Source organism: Schistocerca piceifrons, chromosome X (assembly GCF_021461385.2).
Source record: "Schistocerca piceifrons isolate TAMUIC-IGC-003096 chromosome X, iqSchPice1.1, whole genome shotgun sequence".
Taxonomy (NCBI): Eukaryota; Metazoa; Arthropoda; class Insecta; order Orthoptera; family Acrididae; genus Schistocerca; species Schistocerca piceifrons.
The window spans coordinates 979,347,814-979,367,830 of NC_060149.1; positions in this window are offsets into that span (position 1 = coordinate 979,347,814).

The following is a 20,017-nucleotide window of genomic DNA, read 5'->3' on the forward strand; positions in this document are numbered from 1 at the left end:
TTGTGCCTCTTGTATGTAATTCCGATGCAATTACTGTGTTCCATCGTCAATAAGAAGGACCATGGGGTATAGTAAGCCTGGAGTGTAGCATCGGAATCTATAACTGGTGTCACAGGAATGGTTCAAATCATAGACAGTAAGAAGTGTCAGTCTTCGTGTACTTAAGTCGGAATTTTGCCTTTTCTATTTAATTCCGATGCAATTTCTGAGTTTCATCGTCAATAAGAAGGTCCAAGGGATACAGTAAACCTGAGGTGAAGCATCGGAATCTATAACTAGTGTCACTGGAATGGTTCAAAACATAGACAGTGAGATGAGTGTCTTCTTGTATTTAAGTCGGCATTGTGAAATTTGTATTTAATTCCGATGCAATTTCTGTGTTTCATCGTCAATAAGAAGGTCAGAGGGATACAGTAAACCTGAAGTGAAGCATCGGAATCTAAAGCTAGTGTCACAGGAATGGTTCAAAACATAGTCAGAAAGAAGAGTCAGTCTTCTTGTACTTAAGTCGGCATTGTGACTTTTCTATTTAATTCCAATGCAATTTCTGTGTTACGTCGTCAATAACAAGGTCCAAGGGATACAGTATACCTCAAGTGAAGCATTGGAATCTATAACTAGTGTCACAGGAATGGTTCAAGACATAGGAAGTAAGACGAGCCAGTCTTCTAGTACTTAAGTCGACATTGTGCCTTTTCTATTTAATTCCGATGCAATTTCTGTGTTTCTTAGTCAATAAGAAGGCCAGAGGGATACAGTAAACCTGAAGGGAAGCCTCGTAATCTATAACTAGTCTCACAGGAAAGGTTCAAACATAGTCAGTAAAAGGAGTCAATCTACTTGTACTTAAGTCGGCATTGTGCCTTTTGTATTTAATTCCGAAGCAATTTCTGTGTTTCATCGTCAATAAGAAGGTCCAAGGGATACAGTAAACCTGAAGTGAAGCATCGGAATCTATAACTAGTATCACAGGAATGGTTCAAACCATAGACAGTAGGAAGAATCAGTCTTCTTGTACTTAAGTCGGCATTGTGCCTTTTCTATTTCATTCCGATGCAATTTCTGTGTTTCATCGTCAAAAAGTAGGTCAGAGGGGTACAGAAAAGCTGAAGTGAAGCATCGGAATCTATAAGTAGTGTCACAGGAATGGTTCAAAGCATAGTCAGTAAGAAGAGTCAGTCTTTTTGAACTTAAGTCGGCAGTGTGCCTATTGTGTTAATTCCGATGCGATTTCTGTATTTCATCGTAAATAAGAAGGTCCAAGGGATACAGTAAACCTGAAGTGAAGCATCGGAATCTATAACTAGTGTCACAGGAATGGTTCAGAACACAGACAGTAAGATGAGTCAGTCTTCTTGTACTTAAGTCGGCATTGTGCCTTTTGCATTTAATTCCGATGCAATTTCTGTCTTTCATCGTCAATAAGAAGGTCCAAGGGATACAGTAAACCTGAAGTGAAGCATCGTAATCTATAACTAGTGACACAGGAATGGTTCAAAACATAGACATTAGGAAGAGTCAGTCATCTTGTACTTAAGTCTTCACTGTGCCTTTTGTATTTAATTCCGATGCAATTTCTGTGTTTCATTGCAAATAAGACGGTCCAAGGGACACAGAAAGCCTGAAGTGAAGCATCGGAATCTGAAACTAGTGTCACAGGAATGGTTCAATACAAAGTAAGTAAGAAGAGTCAGTCTTCTTATCCTTAAGTCTGCATTGTGCCTCTTGGATTTAATTCCGATGCAATTTCTGTGTTTGATCGTCAATAAGAAGGTCCATGGGATATAGTAAGCCTGGAGTGTAGCATCGGAATCTATAACTAGTGTCACAGGAATGGTTCAAATCATAGACAGTAAGAAGTGTCAGTCTTCGTGTACTTAAGTCGGAATTTTGCCTCTTCTATTTAATTCCGATGCAATTTCTGTGTTTCATCGTCAACAAGAAAGTCCAAGGGATACAGTAAACCTGAGGTGAAGCATCGGAATCTGTAACTAGTGTCACAGGAATGGTTCAAAACATAGACAATAAGAAGAGTCAGTCTTCTTGTACTTAAGTCGGTATTGTGCCTTTTCTATTTAATTCCGATGCAATTTCTGTGTTTCATCGTCAATAACAAGGTCCAAGGGATACAGTATACCTGGAGTGTAGCATCGGAATCTATAACTAGTGTCATTGGAGTGGTTCAAAGCATAGACAGTAAGAAGATCAGTCTTCTTGTACATAAGTCGGCATTGTGCCTTTTGTATTTAATTCCGATGGAATTTCTGTGTTTCATCGTCAATAAGAAGGTCAGAGGGATACAGTAAACCTGAAGGGAAGCATCGCAATCTATAACCAGTTTCACAGGAATGGTTCAAATCATAGTCAGTAAAAAGAGTCAGTCTTCTTATACTTAAGTCGGCATTGTGCCTCTTGTATTTAATTCCGATGCAATTTCTGTGTTTCATCGTCAATAAGAAGGTCAGAGGGATACAGTAAACCTGAAGTGACGCATCGGAATCTATAACTAGTGTCACAGGAATGGTTCAAATCATAGTCAGTAGGTAGTGTCGGTCTTCATGTACTTAAGTCGGCATTGTGCCTTTTGTATTTAATTCCGTTGCAATTTCTGTGTTTCATCGTCAATTAGAAGGTCAGAGGGATACAGTGAACCTGAAGGGAAGCATCGCAATCTATAACTAGTCTCACAGGAATGGTCCAAAACATAGTCAGTAAAAGGAGTCAGTCTTCTTGTACTTAAGTCATCATTGTGCCTTTTGTATTTAATTCCGAGGCAATTTCTGTGTTTCATCGTCAATTAGAAGGTCCTAGGGATACAGTGAACCTGAAGTGAAGCATCGGAATCTATAACTAGTGTAACAGGAATGGTTCCAAACATAGACAGTAGGAAGAGTAAGTCTTCTGGTACTTAAGTCGGCATTGTGCCTTTTCTATTTAATTCCGATGCAATTTCTGTGTTTCATCGTCAAAGAGTAGGTCAGAGGGGTACAGTAAAGCTGAAGTGAAGCATCGGAATCTATAACTAGTGTCACAGGAATGGTTCAAATCATAGTCAGTAAGAGGAGTCAGTCTTTTTGTACTTAAGTCGGCAGTGTGCCTATTGTGTTAATTCCGATGCGGGTTCTGTATTTCATCGTCAATAAGAAGGTCCAAGGGATACAGTAAACCTGAAGTGAAGCATCGGAATCTATAACTGGCGTCACAGGAATGGTTCAGAACATAGACAGTAAGATGAGTCAGTCATCTTGTACTTAAGTCGGTATTGTGCCTTTTATATTTAATTCCGATGCAATTTCTGTGTTTCATCGTCAATAAGAAGGTCCAAGGGATACAGTAAACCTAAAGTGAAGCATCGGAATGTATAACTCGTGTCACAGGAATGGTTCAAAACATAGTCAGTAGGAAGAGTCGGTCTTCATGTACTTAATTCGGCATTGTGCTTTTTGTATTTAATTCCGATGCAATTTCTGTGCTTCATCGTCAATAAGAAGGTCCAAGGGATACAGTAAACCTCGAGTGAAGCGTCGGAATCTATAACTAATGTCACAGAAATGGTTCAGAACATAGACAGTAAGATGAGTCAGTCTTCTTGTACTTAAGTCGGCATTGTGCCTTTTGCATTTAATTCCGATGCAATTTCTGTGTTTCATCGTCAATAGGAAGGTCCAAGGGATACAGTAAACCTCAAGTGAAGCATCGGAATCTATAACTAGTGTCACAGGAATGGTTCAAATCATAGTCAGAAGGAAGTGTCGATCTTCATGTACTTAAGTCGGCATTGTGTATTTTGTATTAAATTCCGATGCAATTTCTGTGTTTCATCGTCAATAAGAAGGTCCAAGGGACACAGTAACCCTGGAGTGAAGCGTCGGAATCTATAACTAGTTTCACAGGAATGGTTAAAACGTAGACAGTAAGAAGAGTCAGTTTTCCTTGTACTTAAATCGGCATTGTGCCTTTGGTATTAAATTCCGATGCAATTTCTGTGTTTCATCGTCAATAAGAAAGGTCCAAGGGATACAGTAAACCTCAAGTGAAGCATCGGAATCTATAACTAGTGTCACAGGAATGGTTCAAACATAGTCAGTAGGAAGAGTTGGTCTTCATGTACTTAAGTCGGCATTGTGCCTTTTGTATTTAATTCCGATGCAATTTCTCTGTTTCATCGACAATAAGAAGGTCCAAGGGATACAGTAAACCTGAAGTGAAGCATCGTAATCTATAACTAGTGACACAGGAATGTTTCAAAACATAGACAATAGGAAGAGTCAGTCTTCTTGTACTGAAGTCGGCACTGTGCCTTTTGTAGATAATTCCGATGCAATTTCTGTGTTTCATTGCAAATAAGACGGTCCAAGGGATACAGCAAACCTGAGTGAAGCATCGGAATCCATAACTAGTGTCACAGGAATGGTTCAAAACAAAGTAAGTAAGAAGAGTCAGTCTTCTTATCCTTAAGTCTGCATTGTGCCTCTTGTATTTAATTCCGATGCAATTTCTGTGTTTCATCGTCAATAAGAAGGTCCATGGGATATAGTAAGCCTGGAGTGTAGCATCGGAATCTATAACTAGTGTCACAGGAATGTTTCAAATCATAGACAGTAAGAAGTGTCAGTCTTCGTGTACTTAAGTCGGAATTTTGCCTTTTCTATGTAATTCCGATGCAATTTCCGTGTTTCATCGTCAATAAGGTCCAAGGGATACAGTAAACCTGAGGTGAAGCATCGTAATCTATAACTAGTGTCACAGGAATGGTTCAAAGCATAGACAGTAAGAAGAGTCAGTCTTCTTGTACTTAAGTCGGCATTGTGCCTTTTCTATTTAATTCAGATGCAATTTCTGTGTTTCATCGTCAATAACAAGGTCCAAGGGATACAGTAAACCTGGAGTGTAGCATCGGAATCTATAACTAGTGTCACTGGAATGGTTCAAAGCATAGACAGTAAGAAGAGTCAGTCTTCTTGTCCTTAAATCGGCATTGTGACTTTTGTATTAAATCCGATGCAATTCTGTGTTACGTCGTCAATAACAAGGTCCAAGGGATACAGTAAACCTCAAGTGAAGCATCGGAATCTATAACTAGTGTCACAGGAATGGTTCAAGACATAGGAAGTAAGACTAGTCAGTCTTCTTGTACTTAAGCCGGCATTGTGCCTTTTGTATTTAATTCCGATGCAATTTCTGTGTTTCATCGTCAATAAGAAGGTCCAAGGGAAACAGTAAACCTGAAGTGAAGCATCGGAATCTAAAACTAGTGTCACAGGAATGGTTCAAAACATAGTCACTAGGAAGAGTTTGTCTTATTGTCCTTAAGTCGGCATTGTGCCTTTTGTATTTAATACCGATGCAATTTCTGTGTCTCATCGGCAATAAGGTCACTGGGATACAGTATACCTTAAGTGAAGCATCGGAATCTATAACTAGTGTCACAGGAATGGTTCAAAACATAGACAGTAGGAAGAGTCAGTCTTCTTGTACTTAAGTTGGCATTGTGCCTTTTGTATTTAGTTCCGATGCAATTTCTGAGTTTCATCGTCAATAAGAAGGTCAGAGGGATACAGTAAACCTTAAGCGAAGCATCGGATTCCAAAACTAGTGTCACAGGAATGGCACAAACATAGACACTAGGAAGAGTCAGTCTTCTTGTACTTAAGCCGGCATTGTGCCTTTTGTATTTAATTCCGATGCAATATCTGTGTTTCATCGTCAATAAGAATGTCCAAGGGATACAGTAAACCTGAAATGAAGCATCGGAATCTATAACTAGTTTCACTGGAATGGTTTATAATATAGACAGTAAGAAGAGTCAGTCTTCTTGTACTTAAGTCGGCATTGTGCCATTTGTGTTTAATTCCGATGCAATTTCAGTGATTCATCGTCAATAAGAAGGTCCAAGGGATACAGTAAACCTGAAGTGAAGCATCGGACTCTATAACTATTGTCACAGAAATGGTTCAAAACATAGACAGTAGAAGAATCAGTCGTCTTGTACTTAAGTCGGCATTGTGCCTTTTGTATTTAATTCCGATTCAATTTCTGTGTTTCATCGTCAATAAGAAGGTCCAAGGGAAACAGTAAAACTGAAGTGAAGGATCGGAATCTATAACTAAAGTCACAGGAATGGTTCAAAACATAGTCAGTAAGAAGAGTCTGTCTTCTTGTCCTTAAGTCGGCATTGTGCCATTTGTATTTAACACCGATGCAATTTCTGTGTTTCATCGGCAATAAGGTCAGAGGGATAAACTAAACCTGAAGTGAAGCATCGGAATCTATAACTATTGTCACAGGAATGGTTCAAATTATAGACCGTAGGAAGAGGCAGTCTTCTTGTACTTAAGACGGCATTCTGCCTTTTCTATTTATTTCCGATGCAATTTCTGTGTTTCATCGTCAATAACAAGGTCCAAGGTATACAGTAAACCTGGAGTGAAGCATCGGAATCTATAACTGGTGTCACAGGAATGGTTCAAAACATCGACAGTAAGAAAAGTCAGTCTTCTTGTACTTAAGTTGACATTGTGCCTTATCTATTTAAGTCCGATGCAATTTCTGTGTTTCATCGTCAATAGGAAGGTCCAAACGATACAGTAAACCTTGAGTGTAGCATCGGAATCTATAACTAGAGTCCCAGGAATGGTTCAAAACATAGACAGTAAGAAGAATCAGCTTTCGTGTACTTAAGTCGGCATTATGCCTTTTGTATTTAATTCCGATGCAATTTCTGTGTTTCGTCGTCAATAAGAAGGTCCAAGGGGTTCAGTAAACCTGAAGTGAAGCATCGGGATCTATAACTAGTGTCACAGGAATGGTTCACATCATAGACAGTAAGAAGAGTCAGTCTTCTTGTACTTAACTCGGCATTGTGCCTTTTGTAATTAATTCCGATGCAATTTCTGTCTTTCATCGTCAATAAGAAGGCCAGAGGGATACAGTAAACCTGAAGTGAAGCATCGCAATCTATAACTAGTGTCACATGAATGGTTCAAATTATAGTCAGTAAGAAGAGTCAGTCTTCTTGTACTTGAGTCGGCATTGAGCCTTTTGTATTTAATTCCGATGCAATTTCTGTGTTTCATCGTCAATAAGAAGGTCAGAGGGATACAGTAAACCTGAAGTGACGCATCGGAATCTATAACTAGTGTCACAGGAAGGGTTCAAATCATAGACAGTAAGAAAGGTCAGTCTTCTTGTACTTAAGACGGCATTGTGCCTTTTGTATTTAATTCCGATGCAATTTCTGTGTATCATCGTCAATAAGAAGGTCCAAGGGATACAGTAAACTTGAAGTGAAGCATCGGAATCTATGACTAGTGTCACAGGAATGGTTCAAAACATAGACAGTAAGAAAAGACAGTCGTCTTGTACTTAAGTCACCATTGTGCCTCTACTATTTAATTCCGATGCAATTTCTGTGTTTCATCGTCATTAAGAAAGTCAGAGGGATACAGTAAACCTGAAGTGAAGCATCGGAATCTATAGCTAGTGTCACAGGTATGGTTCAAATCATAGTCAGTATGAAGAGTCAGTCTTCTTGTCCTTAAGTCGGCATTGTGCCTTTTGTATTTAATTCCGATGCAATTTCTGTATTTCATCGTCAATAAGAGGGTCCAAGGGATACAGTAAACTTGGAGTGAAGCATCGGAATCTATAACTAGTTTCACAGGAATGGTTCCAAACATAGACAGTAAGAAGAGTCAGTCTTCCTTGTACCTTAATCGGCAATGTGCCTTTGGTATTTAATTCCGATGCAATTTCTGTGTTTCATCGTCAAGAAGAAGGTCCAAGGGATACAGTAAACCTCAAGTGAAGATTCGGAATCTTTAACTAGTGTCACAGGAATGGATCAAACATAGTCAGTAGGAAGTGTTGTTCTTCATGTACCTAAGTCGGCATTGTGCCTTTTGTATTTAATTCCGATGCAATTTCTGTGTTTCATCGTCAATAAGAAGGTCCAAGGGATACAGTAAACCTGAAGTGAAGCATCGTAAACTATAACAAGTGACACAGGAATGGTTTAAAACATAGACTGTAGGAAGAGTCAGTCTTCTTGTACTTAAGTCGTCTCTGTGCCTTTTGTATTTAATTCCGATGCAATTTTGTGTTTCATCGTCAATACGAAGGTCCCGGGGATACAGTAAACCTGAAGTGAAGCATCGGAATCTATAACTAGTGTCACAGGAATGTTTCAAAACATAGTCAGTAAGAAGAGTCAGTCTTCTTGTACTTAAGTCGGCATTGTGCCATTTCTATTTAATTCCGATGCAATTTCTGTGTTTCATCGTCAATAACAAGGTCCAAGGGATACAGTAAACCTGGAGTGAAGCATCGGAATCTATAACTAGTGTCAATGGAATGGTTCAAAACACAGACAGTAAGAAGTGTCAGTCTTCTTATACTTAAGTCGGCATTGTGCCTTTTCTATTTAATTCCGATGCAATTTCTGTGTTTCATCGTCAATAAGAGTGTCCAAGGGATACAGTAAACTTGGAGCAAAGCATCGGAATCTATAACTAGTGTCAAAGGAATGCTTCAAAGCATAGAACGTAAGAAGAGTCAGTCTTCTTGTACTTAAGTCGGCATTGTGCCTATTGTATTTAATTCCGATGCAATTTCAGTGTTTCATCGTCAATAAGAAGGTCCAAGGGATACAGTAAACCTCAAGTGAAGCATCGGAATATATTACTAGTGTCACAGGAATGGTTCAAAACATAGTCAGTAGGAAGAGTCGGTCTTCATATACTTAAGCCGGCATTATGCCTTTTGTATTTAATTCCGATGCAATTTCTGTGTTTCATCGTCAATAAGAAGGTCCAAGGGATACAGTAAAGCTGGAGTGAAGCATCGGAATCTATAACTAGTGTGACAGGAATGGTTCAAATCATAGACAGTAAGATGAGTCAGTCTTCTTGTACTTAAGTCGACATTGTGCGTTTTCTATTTCATTCCGATGCAATTTCTGTGTTTCATCGTCAATAAGAAGGTCAGAGGGACACAATAAACCTGAAGTGAAGCATCGGAATCTATAACTAGTGTCACAGGAATGGTTCAAAACAAAGTCAGTAAAGAGAGTCAGTCTTCTTGTCCTTAAGTCGGCATTGTGCCTTCTGTATTTAATTCCGATGCAATTTCTGTGTTTCATCGTCAATAAGAGGGTCCATGGGATACAGTAAACCTGGAGTAAAGCATCGGAATCAATAACTAGTGTCACAGGAATGGTTCAAAACATAGAACGTAAGAAGAGTCAGTCTTCTTGTACTTAAGTCGGCATTGTGCCTATTGTATTTAATTCCGATGCAATTTCTGTGTTTCATCGTCAATAAGAAGGTCCAAGGGATACAGTAAACCTGGAGTGAAGCATCGGAATCTCTAATTAGTGTCAATGGAATGGTTCAAAACATAGACAGTAAGAAGAGTCAGTCTTCTTGTACTTAATTCTGCATTGTGCCGTTTGTATTTAATTCCGATGCAATTTGTGTGTTTCATCGTCAATAAGAAGGTCCAAGGGATACAGTAATCCAGAAGTGAAGTATCGTAATCCATAACAAGTGTCACAGGAATGGTTCAAAACATAGTCTGGAAGAATAGTAAGTCTTCTTGTACTAAAGTCATCATTGTGCATTTTCTATTTAAATCTGATGCAATTTGTGTGTTTCATCGTCAATAAGAAGGTCCAAGGGATACAGTAAACCTGGAGTGAAGCATCGGAATCTATAACTAGTGTCACAGGAATGGTTCAAATCATAGACAGTAAGAAGTGTCAGACTTCTTTTACTTGAGTCGGCATTGTGCCTTTTGTATTTAATTCCAATGCAATATCTGTATTTCATCGTCAATAAGAGGGTCCAAGGGATACAGTAAACCTGGAGTGAAGCATCGGAATCTATAACTAGTTTCACAGGAATGGTTCCAAACATAGACAGTAAGAAGAGTTAGTCTTCCTTGTACCTTAATCGGCAATGTGCCTTTGGTATTTAATTCCGATGCAATTTCTGTGTTTCATCGTCAAGAAGAAGGTCCAAGGGATACAGTAAACCTCAAGTGAAGATTCGGAATCTTTAACTAGTGTCACAGGAACGGATCAAACATAGTCAGTAGGAAGTGTTGGTCTTCATGTACCTAAGTCGGCATTGTGCCTTTTGTATTTAATTCCGATGCAATTTCTGTGTTTCATCGTCAATACGAAGGTCCAAGGGATACAGTAAACCTGAAGTGAAGCATCGTAATCTATAACTAGTGACACAGGAATGGTTTAAAACATACACTGTAGGGAGAGTCAGTCTTCTTTTACTTAAGTCGTCACTGTGCCTTTTGTATTTAATTCCGATGCAATTTCTGTGTTTCATCGTCAATATGACGGTCCAAGGGATACAGTAAACCTGAAGTGAAGCATCGAATTCTATTACTACTGTCACAGGAATGGTTCAAAACAAAGTCAGTAAGAAGAGTCAGTCTTCTTATCCATAAGTCGGCATTGTGCCTTTTGTATTTAATTCCGATGCAATTTCTGTGTTTCATCGTCAATAGGAAGGTCCATGGGATACAGTAAACCTCGAGTGTAACATCGGAATCTATAACTAGTGTTACAGGAATGGTTCAAATCATAGACTGTAAGAAGAATCATTCTTCGTGTACTTAAGTCGGCTTGTGCCTTTTGTATTTAATTCCGATGGAATTTTGTGTTTCATCGTCAATACGAAGGTCCAGGGGATACAGTAAACCTGAAGTGAAGCATCGGAATCTATAACTAGTGTCACAGGAATGGTTCAAAACATAGTCCGTATGAAGAGTCAGTCTTCTTGTACTTAAGTCGGCATTGTGCCATTTCTATTTAATTCCGATGCAATTTCTGTGTTTCATCGTCAACAACAAGGTCCAAGGGATACAGTAAACCTGGAGTGAAGCATCGGAATCTATAACTAGTGTCAATGGAATGGTTCAAAGCACAGACAGTAAGAAGAGTCAGTCTTCTTGTACTTAAGTCGGCATTGTGCCTTTTCTAATTAATTCCGATGCAATTTCTGTGTTTCATCGTCAATAAGAGTGTCCAAGGGATACAGTAAACTTGGAGTAAAGCATCGGAATCTATAACTAGTGTCACAGGAATGCTTCAAAGCATAGAACGTAAGAAGTGCCAGTCTTCTTGTACTTAAGTCGGCATTGTGCCTATTGTATTTAATTCCGATGCAATTTCAGTGTTTCATCGTCAATAAGAAGGTCCAAGGGATACAGTAAAACTCAAGTGAGGCATCGGAATATATAACTAGTGTCACAGGAATGGTTCAAAACATTGTCAGTAGGAAGAGTCGGTCTTCATATACTTATGCCGGCATTGTGCCTTTTGTATTTAATTCCGATGCAATTTCTGTGTTTCATCGTCAATAAGAAGGTCCAAGGGATACAGTAAACCTGGAGTGAAGCATCGGAATCTATAACTAGTGTGACAGGAATGGTTCAAATCATAGACAGTAAGATGAGTCAATCTTCTTGTACTTAAGTCGACATTGTGCCTTTTCTATTTAATTCCGATGCAATTTCTGTGTTTCATCGTCAATAAGAAGGTCCAAGGGATACAGTAAACCTGGAGTGAAGCATCGGAATCTATAATTAGTGTCAATGGAATGGTTCAAAACATAGACAGTAGGAAGAGTCAGTCTTCTTGTACTTAATTCTGCATTGTGCCGTTTGTATTTAATTACGATGCAATTTGTGTGTTTCATCGTCAATAAGAAGGTCCAAGGGGTACAGTAAATCTGAAGTGAAGCATCGGAATTTATAACTAGTGTCACAGGAACGGTTCAAAACATGGTAAGAAAAGTCAGTCTTCTTGTACTTAAGTCGCCATTGTGCCGTTTGTATTTAATTCTGATGCAATTTCTGTGTTTCATCGTCAATAAGAAGGTCCAAGGGATACAGTAAAACTGGAGTGAAGCATCGGAATCTATAACTAGTATCACAGGGTTGGTTCAAATCATAGACAGTAAGAAGAGTCAGTCTTCTTGTACTTAAGTCGACATTGTGCCTTTTGTATTTAATTCCGGGTCAATTTCTGTGTTTCATCGTCAATAAGAAGGTCAGAGGGATACAGTAATCCTGAAGTGAAGTATCGTAATCTATAACAAGTGTCACAGGAATGGTTCAAAACATAGTCTGGAAGAATAGTAAGTCTTCTTGTACTAAAGTCATCATTGTGCATTTTCTATTTAAATCTGATGCAATTTCTGTGTTTCATCGTCAATAAGAAGGTCCAAGGGATACAGTAAACCTGGAGTGAAGCATCGGAATCTATAACTAGTGTCACAGGAATGGTTCAAATCATAGACAGTAAGAAGTGTCAGACTTCTTTTACTTAAGTCGGCATTGTGCCTTTTGTATTTAATTCCGATGCAATTTCTGTGTTTCATCGTCAATAAGAAGGTCCAAGGGATACCGTAAACCTGGAGTGAAGCATCGGAGTCTATAACTAGTGTCACAGGACTGGTTCAAAAATAGACAGTAAGAAGAATCAGTCTTCTTGTACTTAATTCGGCATTATGCCTTTTGTTATTAATTCCGATTCAATTTCTGTGTTTCATCGTCAATAAGAAGGTCAGAGGGATACAGTAATCCTGAAGTGAAGCATCGGAATCCATAACTAGGGTCACAGGAATGGTTCAAATCATAGTGAGTAAGATGAGTCAGTCTTCGTGTACTTAAGTCGGCATTGTGCCCTTTGTATTTAATTCCGATGCAATTTCTGTGTTTCATCGTCAATAAGAAGGTCCAAGGGATACAGTAAACCTGGAGTGAAGCATCATAATCTTTAACTAGTGTCACAGGGACGGTTCAAAACATAAGCAGTAAGATGAGTCAGTATTCTTGTACTTAAGTCGGCGTTGTGCTTTTTGTATTTATTTCCGATGCAATTTCTGTGTTTCATCGTCACTAAGAAGGTCCAAGGGATACAGTAATCCTGATGTTAAGCATCGGGATCCATAACTAGTGTCACAGGAATGGTTCAAAGCATAGTCAGTAAGAAGAGTCAGTCTTCTTGTCCTTAAGTCGGCACTGTGCCTCTTGTATTTAGTTCCGATGCAATTTATGTGTTTCATCTTCAATAAGACGGTCCAAGGGGTTACAGTAAACCTGGAGTGAAGCATCGGAATTTATAACTAGTGTCACAGTAATGGTTCAAAGCATAGACAGTAAGAAGAGTCAGACGTCTAGTACTTAAGTCGGCATTGTGCCTTATGTATTTAATTCCGATGCAATTTCTGTGTTTCATCGTCAATAAGAAGGTCCAAGGGATACAGTAAACCTCAAGAGAAGCATCGGAATCTATAACAAGTGTCACAGGAATGGTTCAAAATATAGACAGTGGGAAGAGTCAGTCTTCTTGTACTTAAGTCGGCATTGTGCCTTTTCTATTTAATTCCGATGCAATTTCTGTGTTTCATCGTCAAAAAGAAGGTCAGAGGGACACAGTAAACCTGAAGTGAAGCATCGGAATCTATAACTACTGTCACAGGAATGGTTCAAATCATAGTCAGTAAGAGGAGTCAGTCTTTTTGTACTTAAGTCGGCATTGAGCCTTTTGTGTTTAATTCTGATGCAATTTCGGGATTTCATCGTAAATAAGAAGGTCCAAGGGATACAGTAGACCTGAAATGACGCATCGGAATCTATAGCTAGTGACACAGGAATGGTTCCAAACATAGACAGTAGGAAGAGTTGGTCTTCATGTACATATGTCGGCATTGTGCCTTTTGTATTTAATTCCGATACAATTTCTGTGTTTCATCGTCAATAAGAAGGTCCAAGGGATACAGTAATCCTGAAGTGAAGCATCATACTCTATAACTAGTGACACAGGAATGGTTCAAAGCATAGACTGTAGGAAGAGTTAGTCTTATTGTATTTAAGTTGGCACTGTGCCTTTTATAATTAATTCCGATGCAATTTCTGTGTTTCATCGTCAATAGGACGGTCCAAGGGATACAGTAAATATGAAGTGAAGCATCGGAATCTATAACTAGTGTCACAGGAATGGTTCAAAACAAAGTCAGTAAGAAGAGCCAGTCTTCTTATCCTTAAGTCGGCATTGTGCCTTTTGTATTTAATTCCGATGCAATTTCTGTGTTTCATCGTCAATAAGAAGGTCCATGGGATACAGTAAACCTGAAGTGTAGCATCGGAGTCTATAACTAGTGTCACAGGAATGGTTCAAATCATAGACTGTAAGAAGAGTCAGTCTTCGTGTACTTGAGTGGGCATTTTGCCTTTTGTATTTAATTCCGATGCAATTTCTGTGTTTCATCGTCAATAAGAAGGTCCAGGGGATACAGTAAACCTGAAGTGAAGCATCGGAATCTATAATTAGTGTCACAGGAATGGTCAAAACATAGTCAGTAAGGAGAGTCAGTCTTCTTGTACTTAAGTAGGCATTGTGCCTTTTCTATTTAATTCCGATGCAATTTCTGTGTTTCATCGTCAATAACAAGGTCCAAGGGATACAGTAAACCTCGAGTGAAGCATCGGAAGGTATAACTAGTGTCAATGGAATGGTTCAAAACATAGACAGTAAGAAGAGTCAGTCTTCTTGTAATTATGTCGGCATTCTTCCTTTTGTATTTAATTCCGATGCAATTTCTGTGTTTCATCGACAATACGAATGTCAGAGGGATACAGTAAACCTGAAGAGAAGCATCGGAATCTATAGCTAGTGTCACAGGAATGGTTCAAAATATTGTCAGTAATAAGAGTCAGTCTTCTTGTCCTTAAGTCGGCATTCTGCCTTTTGCATTTAATTCCGATGCAATTTCTGTGTTTCATCGTCAATAAGAAGGTCCAAGGGATACAGTAAACCTCAAGTGAAGCATCGGAATCTATAACTAGTATCACAGGAATGGTTCAAACATCGTCAGTAGGAAGAGTCGGTCTTCATGTAATTAAGTCGGCATTGTGCTTTTGTATTTAATTCCGATGCAATTTCTGTGTTTCATCGTCAATAAGCAGTTCCAAGGGATACGGTAAACCTGGAGTGAAGCATTGGAATCTATAACTAGTGTCACAGGAATGGTTCAAACATAGACTGTAAGAAGAGTCAGTCTTCTTGTACTTAAGTCGACATTGTGCCTTTTCTATTTAATTCCGATGCAATTTCTGTGTTTCATCGTCAATAAGAAGGTCAGAGGGATACAGCAAACCTGAAGTGAAGCATCGGAATCTAAAACTAGTGTCACAGAAATGGTTCAAAACATAGACAGTAGGAAGAGTCAGTCTTCTTGTACTTATGTCGGCATTGTGCCTTTGGTATTCAATTCCGAGGCAATTTCTGTGTTTCATCGTCAATAAGCAGGTCCAAGGGAAACAGTAAACCTGAAGTGAAGCATCGGAATCTATAACTAGTGTCACAGGAATGGTTCAAAACATAGACAGTAGGATGAGTCAGTCTTCTTGTACTTAAGTCGGCATTGTGCCTCTTCTATTTAATTCCGATGCAATTACTGTGATTCATCGTCAATAACAAGGTCCAAGGGATACAGTAAACCTGGACTGAAGCATCGGAATCTATAACTAGTGTCAATGGAATGGTTCAAAACATTGACAGTAAGAAGAATCAGTCTTCTTGTACTTAAGACGGCGTTGTGCCTTTTGTATTTAATTCCGATGCAATTTCTGTGTTTCATCGTCAATAAAAAGGTCCAGGGGATACAGTAAACCTGAAGTGAAGCATCGGAATCTATAACTAGTGTCACAGGAATGGTCAAAACATAGTCAGTAAGAGTAGCCAGTCTTCTTGTACTTAAGTCAGCATTGTGCCTTTTCTATTTAATTCCGATGCAATTTCTGTGTTTCATCGTCAATAACAAGGTCCAAGGGATACAGTAAACCTGGAGTAAAGCATCGGAATCTATAACTAGTGTCAATGGAATGGTTCAAAACATAGACAGTAAGAAGAGTCAGTCTACTTGTACTTAAGTCGGCATTCTTCCTTTTGTATTTAATTCCGATGCAATTTCTGTGTTTCATCGTCAATAAGAAGGTCCAAGGGGTTACAGTAAACCTGGAGTGAAGCATTGGAATCTATAACTAGTGTCACACTAATGGTTCAAACATAGACAGTAAGAAGAGTCAGACGTCTTGTACTTAAGTCGGCATTGTGCCTTTTGTATTTAATTCCGATGTAATTTCTGTGTTTCATCGTCAAAAAGAAGTCCCAAGGGATACAGTAGACCTGCAGTGAAGCATCGGAATCGATTACAAGTGTCACTGGAATGGTTCAAAATATAGACAGTAAGAAGAGTCAGTCTTCTTGTACTTAAGTCGGCATTGTGCCTTATGTATTTAATTCCGATGCAATTTCTGTGATTCATTGTCACTAAGAAAGTCCAAGGGATACAGTAAACCTGAAGTGAAGCATCGGACTTTATAACTAGTGTCACAGAAATGGCTCAAAACATAGACAGTATAAGAGTCAGTCTTCTTGTACTTAAGTCGGCATTGAGCCTTTTGTATTTAATTCCGATGCAATTTCTGTGTTTCATCGTCAATAAGAAGGTCCGAGGGATACAGAAAACCTGAAATGACGCTTCGGAATCTATAACTAGTGACACAGTAATGGTTCAAAACATAGACAGTAAGAAGAGTCAGACGTCTTGTACTTAAGTCGGCATTGTGCCTTTTGTATTTAATTCCAATGCAATTTCTGTGTTTCATCGTCAAAAAGAAGACCCAAGGGATACAGTAGACCTGCAGTGAAGCATCGGAATCGATCACTAGTGTCACTGGAATGGTTCAAAATATAGATAGTAAGAAGAGTCAGTCTTCTTGTACTTAAGTCGGCATTGTGCCTTTTGTATTTAATTCCGATGCAATTTCTGTGATTCATCGTCACTAAGAAGGCCCAAGGGATACAGTAAACCTGAAGTGAAGCATCGGACTCTATAACCAGTGTCACAGAAATGGTACAAAACATAGACAGTATAAGAGTCAGTCTTCTTGTACTTAAGTCGGCATTGTGCCTTTTGTATTTAATTCCGATGCAATTTCTGTGTTTCATCGTCAATAAGAAGGTCCAAGGGATACAGTAAACCTGAAGTGAAGCATCGTAAACTATAACAAGTGACACAGGAATGGTTTAAAACATAGACTGTAGGAAGAGTCAGTCTTCTTGTACTTAAGTCGTCACTGTGCCTTTTGTATTTAATTCCGATGCAATTTCTGTGTTTCATCGTCAATATGACGGTCCAAGGGATACAGTAAACCTGAAGTGAAGCATCGTATTCTATTACTACTGTCACAGGAATGGTTCAAAACAAAGTCAGTAAGAAGAGTCAGTCTTCTTATCCATAAGTCGGCATTGTGCCTTTTGTATTTAATTCCGATGCAATTTCTGTGTTTCATCGTCAATAAGAAGGTCAGAGGGATACAGCAAACCTGAAGTGAAGCATCGGAATCTAAAACTAGTGTCACAGAAATGGTTCAAAACATAGACAGTAGGAAGAGTCAGTCTTCTTGTACTTATGTCGGCATTGTGCCTTTGGTATTCAATTCCGATTCAATTTCTGTGTTTCATCGTCAATAAGCAGGTCCAAGGGATACAGTAAACCTGAAGTGAAGCATCGGAATCTATAACTAGTGTCACAGGAATGGTTCAAAACATAGACAGTAGGATGAGTCAGTCTTCTTGTACTTAAGTCGGCATTGTGCCTCTTCTATTTAATTCCGATGCAATTACTGTGATTCATCGTCAATAACAAGGTCCAAGGGATACAGTAAACCTGGACTGAAGCATCGGAATCTATAACTAGTGTCAATGGAATGGTTCAAAACATTGACAGTAAGAAGAGTCAGTCTTCTTGTACTTAAGACGGCGTTGTGCCTTTTGTATTTAATTCCGATGCAATTTCTGTGTTTCATCGTCAATAAAAAGGTCCAGGGGATACAGTAAACCTGAAGTGAAGCATCGGAATCTATAACTAGTGTCACAGGAATGGTCAAAACATAGTCAGTAAGAGTAGCCAGTCTTCTTGTACTTAAGTCAGCATTGTGCCTTTTCTATTTAATTCCGATGCAATTTCTGTGTTTCATCGTCAATAACAAGGTCCAAGGGATACAGTAAACCTGGAGTGAAGCATCGGAATCTATAACTAGTGTCAATGGAATGGTTCAAAACATAGACAGTAAGAAGAGTCAGTCTTCTTGTACTTAAGTCGGCATTCTTCCTTTTGTATTTAATTCCGATGCAATTTCTGTGTTTCATCGTCAATAAGAAGGTCCAAGGGGTTACAGTAAACCTGGAGTGAAGCATTGGAATCTATAACTAGTGTCACACTAATGGTTCAAACATAGACAGTAAGAAGAGTCAGACGTCTTGTACTTAAGTCGGCATTGTGCCTTTTGTATTTAATTCCGATGTAATTTCTGTGTTTCATCGTCAAAAAGAAGTCCCAAGGGATACAGTAGACCTGCAGTGAAGCATCGGAATCGATTACAAGTGTCACTGGAATGGTTCAAAATATAGACAGTAAGAAGAGTCAGTCTTCTTGTACTTAAGTCGGCATTGTGCCTTATGTATTTAATTCCGATGCAATTTCTGTGATTCATTGTCACTAAGAAGGTCCAAGGGATACAGTAAACCTGAAGTGAAGCATCGGACTTTATAACTAGTGTCACAGAAATGGCTCAAAACATAGACAGTATAAGAGTCAGTCTTCTTGTACTTAAGTCGGCATTGAGCCTTTTGTATTTAATTCCGATGCAATTTCTGTGTTTCATCGTCAATAAGAAGGTCCGAGGGATACAGAAAACCTGAAATGACGCTTCGGAATCTATAACTAGTGACACAGTAATGGTTCAAAACATAGACAGTAAGAAGAGTCAGACGTCTTGTACTTAAGTCGGCATTGTGCCTTTTGTATTTAATTCCAATGCAATTTCTGTGTTTCATCGTCAAAAAGAAGACCCAAGGGATACAGTAGACCTGCAGTGAAGCATCGGAATCGATCACTAGTGTCACTGGAATGGTTCAAAATATAGATAGTAAGAAGAGTCAGTCTTCTTGTACTTAAGTCGGCATTGTGCCTTTTGTATTTAATTCCGATGCAATTTCTGTGATTCATCGTCACTAAGAAGGCCCAAGGGATACAGTAAACCTGAAGTGAAGCATCGGACTCTATAACCAGTGTCACAGAAATGGTACAAAACATAGACAGTATAAGAGTCAGTCTTCTTGTACTTAAGTCGGCATTGTGCCTTTTGTATTTAATTCCGATGCAATTTCTGTGTTTCATCGTCAATAAGAAGGTCCTAGGGATACAGTAAACCTGAAGTGAAGCATCGTAAACTATAACAAGTGACACAGGAATGGTTTAAAACATAGACTGTAGGAAGAGTCAGTCTTCTTGTACTTAAGTCGTCACTGTGCCTTTTGTATTTAATTCCGATGCAATTTCTGTGTTTCATCGTCAAAATGACGGTCCAAGGGATACAGTAAACCTGAAGTGAAGCATCGAATTCTATTACTACTGTCACAGGAATGGTTCAAAACAAAGTCAGTAAGAAGAGTCAGTCTTCTTATCCATAAGTCGGCATTGTGCCTTTTGTATTTAATTCCGATGCAATTTCTGTGTTTCATCGTCAATAGGAAGGTCCATGGGATACAGTAAACCTCGAGTGTAACATCGGAATCTATAACTAGTGTTACAGGAATGGTTCAAATCAAAGACTGTAAGAAGAGTCATTCTTCGTGTACTTATGTCGGCTTGTGCCTTTTGTATTTAATTCCGATGCAATTTTGTGTTTCATCGTCAATACGAAGGTCAGGGGATACAGTAAACCTGAAGTGAAGCATCGGAATCTATAACTAGTGTCACAGGAATGGTTCAAAACATAGTCAGTAAGAAGAGTCAGTCTTCTAGTACTTAAGTCGGTATTGTGCCATTTCTATTTAATTCCGATGCAATTTCTGTGTTTCATCGTCAATAACAAGGTCCAAGGGATACAGTAAACCTGGAGTGAAGCATCGGAATCTATAACT